Consider the following 14,907-nt stretch of genomic DNA (forward strand, 5'->3'; position numbering starts at 1 on the left):
GAGGGTTGTGTGGTGACAGATGGCAGCTATACTGTGGTGAGCAGGGCATAAGGTATAGAAGGCAACATAGAGACTCTAGCTCCTTCCTGAACAGTTGTGACTCTGGTTCTTACTGAAAGCAGTCGTAAGCATGTCCCAGTCTGTGAGGATTGGTTCTTCAAAGCTGATGCAAATAACAGATATCACCATGACCATTACAGCATGTCAAGTCAGACGCACTCGGCTTTGGATCCGATCTCAATAATTGCTTCACAAGTTATTTAAAGACTCTGTGCTTCCATTTCTCCATTTGTAATGCAGCTAGTATGATATCTGTTTCCACTCACGAGTTCTTTAACTCCAGTTTCTTCATCTGTAAAATGGGAGGGATTGTGCCCGTGTTTTATAGGCTTGATGAAATCAGCATACAAAATCTTTGGCATGAGGAAACGAGAAGAGATTAGATACTATTAACTACCACTTACCAGCTTCCTTCTTAGTCCACTTCAGACATTTAGACACGTTATTTTACTTAATGTCCAGACAACTTTGAAGTTGGTATTATTACCCCATTTTGCAGATGAGGGCACTGAGATCAAGTTACTTAATCCAACTCTGCTGCTAGTATGTCGCGAAGCCGGAATTTGAACCTTGATGTATCTGACTCCGATCCCCATGTTCTGAATCACCGTTTGCACAGTCTCTCCCTAACTGTTAAGACGCCCAATGAAATTTAATTCCCTCTTGTTCCTTTCTCTTTTTCAGTAAAAGATGTGCACCAGGAGCAGAGTAGGAGCCATTCACAAGAGGCATCAGTTTGGGAGAGGAAGGTAGGGCCGGAGTTTTGGGTATCCGGTTACTATTACTTGCCATCTGTCCATAGGACTGGCCCCCTGGCCTCCAGCAAGCTCGCGGCTGACAGTCGTTTTGATTTGCCACCTCCTTGACATTTTTCTAAGGCTTACTTCTATGTAATATGAAATGGGTATGATTCAGAGTGGCCAACCCTGAGCTCTTAGAATACAGCCAGGCCTGAATGGCAGAAGCCACCCCTTGTAGAACACAGCTCTGTTGCACAAAACACGCAGGAGAACGTAGGTGTCCCTGGTAAAATGGACACTTGCCGACATGTTTCCAACCACGGGTGGAGAGACAAACTAGTCCAGCAAAAGCTATGTGAGGAACAAAGCGGAACTCTGGACTTTTGGAAAAGGAGAGTATATTTTAAAAACTATCTTGCCTGAGGGGCGCGTGGGTGGCTCAGTCCGACTTCAGCTCAGGTCATGATCTCGCAGTTCATGAGTTCGAGCCCCGCGTCGGGCGCTGTGCTGACAGCACAGAGCCTACTTCACATCCTCCGTCCCCCTCTGTCTCTCCGGCCCTCCCCCGCTTGCACTCTCTCAAAACTAAGTAAAGTGTTACAAAGAAAAACTATCTTGCCCCAAGCAATTGACAAGCGAGTAGTATATTAGCGGAAAGGCTGGGCCACTGTATCAGAGACCCCATGGATGTGATGGCTTAGACAAGAATGTTAGCAGGCCGGACACGTAGGATGGCTTTGCCGCCTTCGACATGGGGCCTTCGTCTCTAGGTGTGAAGTGGCTGCTCCCTGGGCCCAGCAAGGCAGACGACATGAGGGGACGTCCCAGCTCTAGAGTTGGCACCTGTCCCTTTTACCCCTTTCCGCAGGTCACACCTGGGAGCAAAATGGGCCTAAAAAAACATCCTCGTGTGGGCCAACCATGTACCCAGCTACGATTGTATCACTGGGTGCAAAGGGGATCACAGATAGTCAGGAACACAGTCTGCCACAGGGTTTTTGAATTTATGTTTTTAAGCCAAAATTTTGGTGAATCCTGAGCTAAAGGTTCACAAGCCCTTAAAATGTGAAAGGTTTCACAAGAAACAGTTGGGACTGTGAACTGAAGACCTCTTTCAACGCAAGCTCCCTGGGAATGATTGCTATTATATCTTCAGGATTGAAGATACAACATAAAAGATAGGTACAAGAAAGTGTGTATAGGGGCGCCTGGGTGGCTCAGTCGGTTAAGTGTCCGACTTCAGCTCAGGTCATGATCTCACAGTTTGTGGGTTCGAGACCCACGTCGGGCTCTGTGCTGACAGCTCGGAGCCTGGAGCCCGCTTCGGATTCTGTGTCTCCTTCTCTCTCTGCCCCTCCCCCACTCGTGCTCTGTCTCTCTCTGTCTCTCAAAAGTGAACAAACGTTAAAAAAAAGTTTTTCTAAAAGAAACTGTGTATACCCTGTTAAATCTTAATGACCTACCTACACAGCAACACACAGGTACACTTGTAATCTACATGTTCTATGATATAAAACTATGAGACGATGATAGAAAGAATATGTATACGATTGTGTTCAAGGTCACATGGTTGTGTTAATTTTAATGTAGAGCTCTTTAAGTACTAAATAGGCATTTTAAGTATTTATAACTTTAAGGCACAAAAAATGGTCACGGTACATTCAAAGAGGGGTGCAAAATTTTACGCGTGCTTTAGTACCAAAATAAAAATCACAACAGCCCCTCTGAATTTCTTTGGGCCTCTTTTTAATGCTTTTAGATAGTCTTGTTTTTCAAGGGTTCTCTAAGTCTCCCGAGTGGATTTCCTCCAGAAGCTCTCCCTTTCCCACCTACCCTGAATACTCACCTCCAAGAGGGAATGATTGAATGGCAAACCCAATAAACCCCATGCCCCAAGTCTTGGAAGGTTCCAGTAAGCCTCACCCGAGGACATTGTCCCCACAGAAACAGTATGGTAGGGGACACCCTCTGAGAAGGCCTCTTGACCAGACACTGCACTCCACACCCTACCAAGATTTTGCAGGTTCCACTCATAAGTACCAACAATGACCACATGTGCCTATGAGCTCCCTCCACCTACGAGGCAAAAGATAGGTGTTGCACAAACAGGGAAACTGAGGCTTTAAATTGCTGAGAGTTACATAGCTATACATTACAGAGCGAAGCCTCAAATAATCGACTCTAGAATCCGAATTATTCATTGTTACCTTGTATCATCTGCTTTTCTCAAGTGATCCTCAGGGCTCTGCCCTACCCTTCCCACCTCCCACTGCCAGCTGTGGGGAACTTGACCAAACTCCTCTGTTATCCTCCTCTATGGAAAGCTTACCCTCTGCATTAGATCCTCTGTGGTCATAATTTCCCAGATACTGCCTCTTCCTCCTGCCAATCCCTTAGTGGCCATTTTTGTGTGACTCATACACACAAACATACGTGCACATGTACACTAGGCTCTGAAGACACAGGCCACCATGTAGGCTGGGAGGGATGGGGACATTGGGGGATGATCAAGTATACGTGGCTTCTTTGGGGGTGATGGAGATGTTCTAAAATTGAATAGCGATGGTTGCATAACTGTAAGAATATCCTAAAAACCATTCAATTGGGGGCGCCTGGGTGGCGCAGTCGGTTGGGCGTCCGACTTCAGCCAGGTCACGATCTCGCGGTCCGAGAGTTCGAGCCCCGCGTCGGGCTCTGGGCTGATGGCTCAGAGCCTGGAGCCTGTTTCCGATTCTGTGTCTCCCTCTCTCTCTGCCCCTCCCCCGTTCATGCTCTGTCTCTCTCTGTCGCAAAAATAAATAAACGTTGAAAAAAAAAATTAAAAAAAAAAAACATTCAATTGTACATTCTATTTGTTTAATTTACGTATGTATTTTTTTTTAATTTTTTTTTCCAACGTTTTATTTATTTTTGGGACAGAGAGAGACAGAGCATGAACAGGGGAGGGGCAGAGAGAGAGGGAGACACAGAATCGGAAACAGGCTCCAGGCTCTGAGCCATCAGCCCAGAGCCCGACGCGGGGCTCGAACTCACGGACCGCGAGATCGTGACCTGGCTGAAGTCGGACGCCAAACCGACTGCGCCACCCAGGCGCCCCAATTTACGTATGTATTTTGAGAGAGAGAGAGAGCAGGCGAGGAGCATAGAGAGAGGGAGGGAGAGAATCCCAAGCAGGCTTGGAGCCGTCAGCACAGAGCCTGACGTGGGGCTTGAACCCACAAACCGTGAGATTGTGGCCTTACCCGAAACCAAGAGTCAGACATTTAACTGACTGAGCCACCCACGTGCCCCTGGATTGTACATTTTAAATGGATGAATTGTATGGTATGAGAATTATGTCTTAATAAAAAGAGGATATGGATTATGGCTTCTTCAATAGACGGCTGATTCTGTATCTCAGACAGAGAAAACACAAGGCAAGCCCAGAATATCTTATTGTGCGAGAATACAGTGAGATGCTCAAAGAATGGCAGAGGTGAGAAAGGACACAGACTGAAAGCGATCCTTCTGGCCAAATCTGGGACAAGTGGAGCTTCGGTATGAATAATGCCAGCAATGGATACTAACATTTAGATTTTTTTTTCTTAAGTCAGTGGACAATTGAGTAAATGGTGGAGGCCAGTTTCTCCCTGCTGGAGTGGGAGAACACAGATAAGCCAGTGGGGCAGGCAGGTGGGGGGGGGGGGGGTGGGGGGAAGGGGGAGCTGCTGCTAGGATCACCCATGTGATAAAGGAATGGCATTGGAAACATCAGTGTAAACTCACATTTAGCTTAGTATAGATGCAGATGATTACAATAGAAATATTTAGATACGTGCGTATACATTGGTTAGTATGTACACATATATGTCCTTGCTCTCAGCTAAGATGACCCCGAAGCAATGGCAGCTCAGTAGCAATGAGCACACTTAGTGCCCAGATCTTGGCTTCTAATACCATTCTTCGGTAAAAGCGCTCCTTGGAGAAATGGCTGGTTTTAGGATGGGGCATTATAGAACATTTACAAGATGAGCCTGAAGGATGTGGTAGAGCCAGAAGGTACGAAAGTGCTAAACAAAACAAAACAAAAACCCACAATCATGGGAATATGTCAAAGAGACTCGGAAACCAAGTGAAAGACCTCCCCAATGGCCAGATGCAGAACAAGTTGAAACAAAATAAATAAATAAAGGAGTGTAGGATCATAAACCAAAGTGGAAAATAAGTATTCATAAATCCCATTGATCTAAATAAATGCTTGAATAAACAAATGGGAAAGAAGAGACAAATCTCCAACGCAGAATTCCAAATAACTTACATAGACACTCTGCCCCCAGGGAGGAGGAGTGTAACCACTATTTAAATGTGGGCTGCACACTTCCTCTCCATTCTGCTGTTAAACCCATCCAGTGAATTTTTTTTAATTTTTTTTTTTAACGTTTATTTATTTTTGAGACAGAGAGAGAGCATGAACAGGGGAGGGTCAGAGAGAGGGAGACACAGAATCCGAAACAGGCTCCAGGCTCTGAGCTGTCAGCACAGAGCCCGATGCGGGGCTCGAACTCACAGACCGTGAGATCATGACCTGAGCCGAAGTCAGCCGCTTGACCGACTGAGCCACCCAGGCACCCCTCCAGTGAATTTTTTAAACTTCAGAGCTGTAGATTGCTGAGATTTCTTAATCAATCACTTATTCTGAGCACATTTCCATTTAAAATTTTGAGCATATTTATAATAGCTGCTTGTCTGCTAATTCATTTAATTTATTTTTTAATTTACATCCAAGTTAGCCTATGGTGCAACAGTGATTTCAGGAGTAAATTCCTTAATGCTCCTTACCCATTTAGCCCATCCGCACAACCCCCCACAACCCCTTTAGTAACCCTCTGTTTGTTCTCCACATTTAAGACTCTCTTATGTTTTGTCCCCATCTTTGTGTTTATATTACTTGTCTGCTAATTCAAACATCTGGATCATCTTGAGGTCTGTCTCCATAGTTTACATTTTCGCTTGTGCAGAAGCTCTGGAAAGTATGGTTTGCAGGCTCCTGAAGTTCCTCAAGATGCTTTCTGGGGGACTGCAAGGTCAACACCATTTTCATAATAATACTAAGATGTTATCTGTCTCAGTGTGTTGACATTGGCATTGATGGTGCAAAAGCAGTTGTCCATAAGACCACTGGCACGTTAGCATGAATCAAGGCAGTAGCACTAAACTGTACTATTGGCTAGTTACTTAAGAATTTCTTTGATAGGGGCACCTGAGTCACTCAGTTGGTTGATTGTCTGACTTCAGCTCAGGTCATGATCTCGCAGCTTATGAGTTCGAGCCCCACAACAGGCTCTGTGCTGACAGCACAGAACCCACTTCCGATCCTCTGTCCCCCTCTTTGCACCCCTCTCTCAAAAACTAAATAAATATTTAAAAAAAGAACTTCTTTGATAAAGCCAGATAAACTATTAGTTTCTTTAAATCTCAACCTTTGAGTACACATCTTTTTAATATTCCTTGTCACAAGATGTGACTCACGCATGAGTCACTTCTGCGGCACAATGAAGCAGATAGAAAAAGTACTTATGTGGTTGATTCAGCAGAACTAGCTGACTCTTTCATGAAACATCATTTCTAATTGAAAAAAACAATAGGTTGTGGCATCTGGGTGGCTCAGTCGGTTAAGCATCTGACTCCTGATTTCTGCTCATGTCATGATCCTACAGCTTGTGGGTTTGAGCCCCCCATCAGGCTCTGCTCTGTCAGTGCAGAGCACACTTGGGATTCTCTCTCTCCCTCGCTCTCTGCCCCTTCCCCACGGTGCTCTCTCTCAAAATAAATAAATAAACATTAAAAAAAAGAAAAGAACAATAGGCAGTCCCACTGTTCTCTCAAAATTTAGCATTTGATAGATATTTTCTAAAAAAAAAAAAAAAGTCATGTGAGTGTATAACTTCAAAGAAAGTGACAATATTTTTTGCCCACAATAAAATTTGAAATTTCAAGTGAAAATTGGAATTTTGAAAAACTTGTATCCACTATCATGAGCATTAGAGTTTCCTGATATGTAAAGATTTGCCTGATGAGATCAGTAATGATATTAGTGAGTTATTTTTTTTTTAACATTGAACAATGAAGTGTGCCAATATTTGAAAGATCTACATAACTCAATGAGTCAGTATTTTACAAGTGGCCAAAGCTAATGTTGTAAACTGTGCATGAATAAAAGATCCCCATTAAAAGTGCAGTATAAAATAATGGATTTTAATAGAATAGAATGTGAAATACAGCAGACTATAATATAGCTTCAAATTCCACACTGCAACAAACATTTAAGAAACTAGCACTTGTCAAATGTTAGCATAGTATAAAAGAATATCCACAATTATCTGGAAAGGCTATTAAAATATTTCTATCTTGGGGCGCCTGGGTGGCGCAGTCGGTTAAGCGTCCGACTTCAGCCAGGTCACGATCTCGCGGTCCGTGAGTTTGAGCCCCGCGTCAGGCTCTGGGCTGATGGCTCAGAGCCTGGAGCCTGTTTCCGATTCTGTGTCTCCCTCTCTCTCTGCCCCTCCCCTGTTCATGCTCTGTCTGTCTCTGTCCCAGAAATGAATAAATGTTGAAAAAAAAATTTTTTTTAAATATTTCTATCTTTCCAACCATGGGAGCCACATTATCTTCATAACCTAAACAAAACCAAAATATTGCAATAGGGTGAATGTAGAAACAAATTTAGGAGTCTTGCTCACCTTCCATTAAGATAGACATCAAAGAAATTTGAGAAAATATAAGCAACACCCCTCTTTTCATTCATTGTTTCTGTTTTGGAAAATAATAGTTATTTTCCACGAATGTGGGTTATTGATGTAAACATACATGAGATTTGTTCTTGGTTTTTTTTTTGAATTAATAAATATCTTCAGATTTTGTCACTTTTAATTTCTCATGTAAATATCAATAGATACAGTATGCATAACAAAATCCTGTTAGGATCCTCAGTAATTTTTGAATGTAAAGGGGCCCTCGGTTCAAAAAGTTTGAGAGATACTGCTTTCAATATGGGTCATGTTTTACTGTTTATTCATGTGTGTAATAATTTTGGGTTATATTCTGGACATTATGTGACAGACTATAGACTCTGGATTCTGTCGTTCACCTGAATAGTATGATTATTTTGTTTTAGCAGGTGGTTAACTTATCTGAACATGAACTCTGCCTCTCTCACAGTGGGCAGTGCTGTGATCTTTCGTTGGTTCTTTTAGCCTTAGCTGTGTTGCTTGGAATCATCTATGCTCATGCATCAAGGGCCAGCCAGAGATTTGGGCAGCATTTACACACATAATTTGGGGCACCTGCTCCGTAGCTCCATCCTTCCTGAGACTTCTCCCTTTATTTTCCAGCTTTTGTGGTTGCCCCAAAGTTTCTCCTCTGATATCTCAACCGGTACATCTGCAGGTGTCTTAGCTTTAGCCTCCATGAATAGTGCACACTGAGGCTCGTCCTCACGCAAAAAGCTGTAAAAGCGGGAAGCTCATGAGAACTGTACCTTTCTTCTAACCGTCAATTCCCCTCCAGTTCCTTCCTGCGCTCCCCTCTGCAGTGCCTCCACATGGTTGTTCTGTAAATTTTGCCCCGTATGAGTTACTCTGCCAATACCGGGACAGAACTCCAAACAAAGGCAGAAATGACTCAGTTGTACTTCTGAGGGGGAAAAAAAAAATGTTTCCTGTATTTGATATCACAATACCTAGGATCTTTTAGCAAGTTGCTTAGAAAATAGAGTCAGCAGGGAAGGGAGACTTCTCTCATTCCTCTTGTACATTTTTTTTTTCTACCATTTACATTTTTTAAACCATATTCAGTCATTCTTTGATCATTTTAAAACAATAAAAAAACAAAAGGAAGAGAAGTTGAAAATATATTGCAGACAGGCGCCAGGGTGGCTCAGTCAGTTGAGCATCTGACTCTTGATTTTGGCTCAGGTCATGACGTCACAGTTCGTAGGTTTGAGCCCCACATCGGGCTCCGTGCTGACAGTGTGGAGCCTGCTTAGGATTCCCTCTCCTTCTCTCTCTGCCCCTCCCCTGCTCTCTCTCTCTCCCTCTCTCAAAATAAATAAGTAAACTTTCGGGGCGCCTGGGTGGCTCAGTCGGTTAAGCGGCCGACTTCGGCTCAGGTCATGATCTCGCGGTCCGTGAGTTCGAGCCCCGCGTCGGGCTCTGTGCTGACGGCTCAGAGCCTGGAGCCCGTTTCAGATTCTGTGTCTCCCTCTCTCTGACCCTCCCCCATTCATGCTCTGTCTCTCTCTGTCTCAAAAATAAATAAACATTAAAAAAAAATTTTTTTTTAATAAATAAATAAATAAATAAATAAGTAAACTTTAAAATATGTATATTGCAGAAACTAAGGTCACTTTTTCAGGTAACAGCATGGCAAGAGCATGCCCTCTGGATTCAAACTACCTAAGTTTCACCAGCAGCGATCCCTCTTGTTAGCAGTGTAAGCTTGAGCAGTGGACCTTCATCTGTAAGATGGGGAGAATAGTATTATTCCCTCTCTACAGTTGTTTGAGGATTAAGTGAGATTATAGATATAAAGCACCGAGTGCTTTATGTTACAAACATTGTCTAAGTATTAGCTGTTATTATTATTACTTTTAAGAGACAGTTTCTTTAGCATTGAGCTATGGTCCCTAAGACAATATACATTGAGGTAGGATAAAAAATATTAGGACTTCTGCTTATATCTTACCCCTTTCCATAACTTTTATTTGTGCGTGTTTATGTGCACACACATGGAATTATATGCTTAAAATTTTTTGCCCTCTTCCTGATGGCATGTGTGATTAAAAAAAAAAAAAAAATTAGAGACTATTGGCTCAGAGATTTAATCAAAACCCAGAAGCATACTTATACTCTCCAAGAAGCATTTTCATTCTCAAAATGAAGCTTCTTTCATTGGAGACCACAAAATATCTTTAAATCATTAATTAATTATTTTAAGTTTGCCCACCTGTCCTGGGGGATGGGAACATGCCCACTTTGGACTGTGGTCCAAAAAGCCAGTGTGCTACATTTATCTGCAACCCCAGCAGTCAATGAAAGTTCCTTTGTCAAATCCCCAGATCGAGAACAGCGTGTTGCCTGGGATACTTAGTTTATATTAAGCAACCAAATTTATAAATAATTCAGGAAATGAGACAGACCTTGTTTGAATAAGCAACATTCCTATAGACGTGCCCAATAGCAAAACTATGTATGTCATCTCATCTAAAGTCACCTGACAATCATGTATCTCCAAATTAGAAAGCCCAGTTAAGTTAAATGGGGGCTTGGGAGACATGGAAGGAAGACCTGACTTTTAATCCCCAGTCGTCAACAACAGCGCAAGCCTCTGTATTTCCCCACACATTTGTCACATGTTATGTCTGCGATTGGCTGCCACTCAGGAGGCGGATGCAGGGTACGCACCACGCTGGAGACTTTGTCTTTTTTCTACAAAACAGGTCGTGGTAGTAGTTAGGAGAAAGGAGAGACAATGTCAAAGTTTCGCTGGGGGGTAATCATCACGTTGAAAGAGAAAGAGAAGGAGAAAGTCCCCCAATATCCTACTCATCACACCGATTGCTTTTTAAACAACTGAGATGTCTCCTTCAAGTACTAGATGCATTGGGGTGTAGAGCCCAAGGGCCAGACAGCCCAGTCTGGAATCCTTGTGATTGATGACAGTGTATCATAACCCAGCAAATGTCCTGGAATCTTCTGGCCTTTAGAGCCCAAAGTCATTTTCAGCCCCAAAGAGAAAGGCAATTTTATCTCCTACTAAATATGAGAGTAAGAACATGTGTTTTTAACAGACACATCCCTGTAATGCTGCTGGTGCATGGGTTAGCTGGGGAAAATGTAACCCAGAGACACATACCGAGTTTCGTTATTTGGGGTCGAACACTCATCTTTTTCAAGTCTGTAGGCCAGGATTGATTTCTAAATTACGTCGAAGAATGTCTCTGGCTCTTTGGGACCAATACCTGATTACCGCTAGATTGTAAGATCCAGGAGCATCGTCCCTTGTACCTCATACAGGCCATAGTATCCCAGGTCCTCTGTAGTGCCCGAGACAAATTAGATGCTTGAAAATATTTGTTCTTCTTGTTGAACAAATGAAAATAAGGTCTGTGGCTTCCCATGAAGTCAGAACTAGGCTGAACCCCATGCCCCCCAAATTACTTAATTTTAGTAGTATCTCAAGACCCAACATTTTGCTTTAAACTTTTTTTAAATTTTTTTGTATTTATTTTTGAGAGAGAAAGAGAGACAGAGCACAAGTGGGGGAGAGGCAGAGAGAGGGGGAGACACAGAATCGGAAGCAGGCTCCAGGCTGCGAGCTGTCAGCACAGAGCCTGACGCGGGGCTCGAACTGGTGAACCGCGAGATCGTGACTTGAGCCGGAGTCGGACACTAAACCGACTGAGCCACCCAGGCACACCCCCACACAACAACAGGCTTTTAAGCTAGAATTGTAGAGTATATAGTGTTGATCTGTTACTGTTGTAATAATTCTCACAGTATCAATAATTACATTATTCTTTCTTTAATTATAGCATTTTTAAACATTTCATTCTTCAGTGGGGTCCATGAATAAAATGACAATATTTAAAGATATTTTTATTTATTTATTTTTTTTTATTTAAAAAAAATTTTTTTTTTCAACGTTTATTTATTTTTGGGACAGAGAGAGACAGAGCATGAATGGGGGAGGGGCAGAGAGAAAGGGAGACACAGAATCGGAAACAGGCTCCAGGCTCTGAGCCACCAGCCCAGAGCCCGACGCGGGGCTCGAACTCGCGGACCGCGAGATCGTGACCTGGCTGAAGTCAGACGCCCAACCGACTGCGCCACCCAGGCGCCCCTAAAGATATTTTTAGATGTCTGAGATATCTACACATTCTAGGCTGTTTTTTAGTTAAAAGATTATTTCGACTTTTTACCTTAAATATCACAGATTGCAGTACCTATAAGTGTGTGTGACAGACTTAAATGCTATGATCAGTGTATTCTTCTGCAAGCAATGTGGTATTCATTAATTCTGGTAACTTTCAGAATAAGATTGAGTTGCCCAGGAAATTCTGCTACAATTTTGTTGCTAAAAATGTAACAACTAATCATCTCGACATTGTGTGTGCAGTCAGAACACAGGGCTCCCGTACCCAGGTACAGAGCTCCAAGAGCTTGGAACACCACTTGTATCATTGATACTATGAATGGTTTTCCGCTCTCAAGTATTGGGTGAGTTTGCAGAACTGATGGGCAATTCACACCTTATGCCGGTGGTTCTCAGCCCCTAGCAGAACAATAGAATTACCTAGGAAGCTTAACTAAGAATGATGATAATAATACACATGTCTATGCAGTCATCTCTTCCCTAACAGAGTACTGGATATCCTAATTTTGTCCCTTGGGAGGTCTGTTTGGCATCTGTTTGGTATCATTTTACATTGGGAAGTCTCTTTGGTATCTGGTACCATTTTGTATTGAGGTTCTTTTTTTCCCCCCACTTCTAGAAACCCTATTTCTGCTGTATAGTTTATGAAGCCACCTGAAAATGATAAGTCTAAATAGCTGTGATTAGTCCGTGGCATTTAATCAGAATGGAGAAGAGTGGAACCCTCCATTTGGGTATATTGAGTCAATGATGGTCCAGAGGGAAGGAAGTTATGTTCAGTAAGGATATTGACAAATGCCCAGGACCTTTGGTTTCTTTTGTAGAGTATGTATTATAGTTGCCACCAAATTAAAAAGGTTTCATATCTAAGAACAAACATCAGTTCTTGAACAGTTTTGCCTCAATCATTATACACAAACCCAAGTATCTTCTGTTGAACTGGAAAAGCAAACAATAATTGAAACACTCATGTTGATGACATTTTAACACCATGTAATTAATCACTTTCTCTTTTTTGAGCTGCCAGTTTTGTTTTCACTGTAGACCTAGATCAGGGAAGGGCAATATCAAAAGAGTCATCAAACATTTAATCACATCAAGATATGAACATATGTCAGAGTTTTCTAAAGATAAGAAATTATTAAAACCAGAAAAGCAAGGTTTAAACTAAGCATACTGGTAAGTAAATATAGCTTTTTAGAAATGAGGAACTTTTGTTTAAAATGATTCAAGATGGGGCTCCTGCTGGCTCAGTCGGTTAAGTATCCCACTCTTAATTTTAGCTCAGGTCCTGAGCTTACAGTCCATGGGTTCAAGCCCCACGTCAGGCTCTGCTCTGACAGTGTGGAGCCTGCTTGGGATTCTCTCTCTCCCTCTCTCTCTGCTCCTCCCCCACTTGTGCTCTCTCTGTCTCAAAATAAATAAATAAACGTAAAATAATAATAATAATAATAGAAATAAAATAAAATAATTCAAGAAATCAGTGCTACAAACAGAACAGCCTCCTGAAACTCTGCTTTTCAGTAGATAAGAGTTAACTGTGGGGTTGTGTCTTCCACTGGAGACAAAGGACTCTTTTGTTGTTTCCTGTTTTCTTTAGAGCACACTGTATATTCAAAGATCAAAGTAATATTTATCTGAACTGTTTGTTCTCTTTATCATTCATAAGCTTTTTCAGTCAAACACATTTTAATGTGCATGTTTATTTATTTAAATACACACAAATGTACATATGTGTAGTTAGATAACAATTTAAAGTCTTAATTTCAGCCTTTTAAAACAAATTAACAGTAGCAAATGTAGGGTAACAGGCAGTATATATCCCACCTACATTTACCGCCTTAATTGGAACTTCACCGAAAGCAAGTATGTACTAATAGAGTGATCGATCATTTTTGTAATCTGTATGCATTTTAATCACCAAAGATTTCAGATGACAACGTTATTTATTAACTTAATATTAGTCCCAGGGGTTAAAATCAAAAGATCTCAAGAATTATATCTAAAGTTTCACATAATCCTCAACTTTAAAAACAAAGAGGTGATGTTTAAAAGTCATATGCAGAGGGGCACCTGGGTGGCTCATTCAGTTAAGTGCCCAGCTCTTGGTCTCCACTCAAGTCATGATCTCACAGTGCATGAGATCGAGCCCCACATCAGGCTCCGCGCTCACAGTATGGAGCCTGCTTGTGATTTTCTCCCTCCCTCTCTTTCTCTGCCCCTCCCCACTTGCCCTCCATCTCTCAAAAGTAATAAATTTAAAAAAATAGTTTAAAAAATCACATGCAGATAGCAGAAGTGAAATAACCATGTTAAAATGATCTGCATTATTTTTTGGAGTTTATAAAAACCCATTGTTTTTATAAAACAGGAGTTATTTCTTAATTTAGTTAAATACACATGTTTGTATTTTCATGCCTGAAAATATCGTACGTAAAGAATAATTTATCTGACCCACAAAACCAACAGAGGATATTCATAAGGTTTAAAATAATGAGGTTAGGGGCACCTAACTGGCTCAGTTGGTTAAATGCCGACTCTGGATTTCTGCTCAGGCTGTGATCTCATGGTTTGTGAGTTCCAGCCCTGCATCGGGCTTTGTGCTGTCAGCGAGGAGCCTCCTAGGGATTCTCTCTCTCTCTCTCTCTCTCTGCCCCTCCCCTCTTTGTGCTCACTCTCTTGCTCTCAAAAATGAATAAACTTTAAAAACATAAAGTAATGAGGTCAGAGAGAAGATGCGCAGCCCTTTTTTAACTCAGAATTGCCAAACTGATATAATTTGCCCAAGAATTCAGGCAAAACAGCAATATTTCTCCTGCAGCTTTTAATACAATTTATATACCTCTGCACTTACCAACAACATTTTTGAACTTGTTTAACTTACAGCTAATAGTATTGATTTTTAAAAGAACTTTTTCTGCATTTTGGGCGGTCCAGGTGTGCAGACGCTTCATCATTGTGACAGATCTCCTCTTGGCCACTTTCCTGAGAGAGGGAGTTATGTTGAAACACCAGCACCCTTAAAACCTTAGGAGTTTCTTTTGTTGGGCAACCTATTTTGTTGTTGTTGTTGTTGTCGTGCTCGGATCGAGGTTCTATTTATTTTTTAAGCTTTATTTATTATTTATTACTGAAGTGTCGTTGACGTACAATGTTATATTAGCTTCAGGTGTACAACATACTGATTCTACAATTC

The 14,907-nt window shown here is 41.8% G+C and overlaps 1 long non-coding RNA gene across 2 annotated transcripts in view; it reads left to right on the forward strand.

Annotated features, from left to right (window-relative positions):
* LOC122475242 overlaps window positions 1-14,907 on the forward strand; it is a 47,313-nt gene that overhangs the window by 2,333 nt on the left and 30,073 nt on the right. For both annotated transcript variants that reach the window (XR_006295126.1, XR_006295125.1), the window contains exon 2: window positions 745-809. This is a non-coding gene — a long non-coding RNA (uncharacterized LOC122475242). The remainder of the gene's footprint in view (window positions 1-744; window positions 810-14,907) is intronic.

This window comes from Prionailurus bengalensis, chromosome D4 (genome assembly GCF_016509475.1).
Source record: "Prionailurus bengalensis isolate Pbe53 chromosome D4, Fcat_Pben_1.1_paternal_pri, whole genome shotgun sequence".
Lineage (NCBI taxonomy): Eukaryota > Metazoa > Chordata > Mammalia > Carnivora > Felidae > Prionailurus > Prionailurus bengalensis.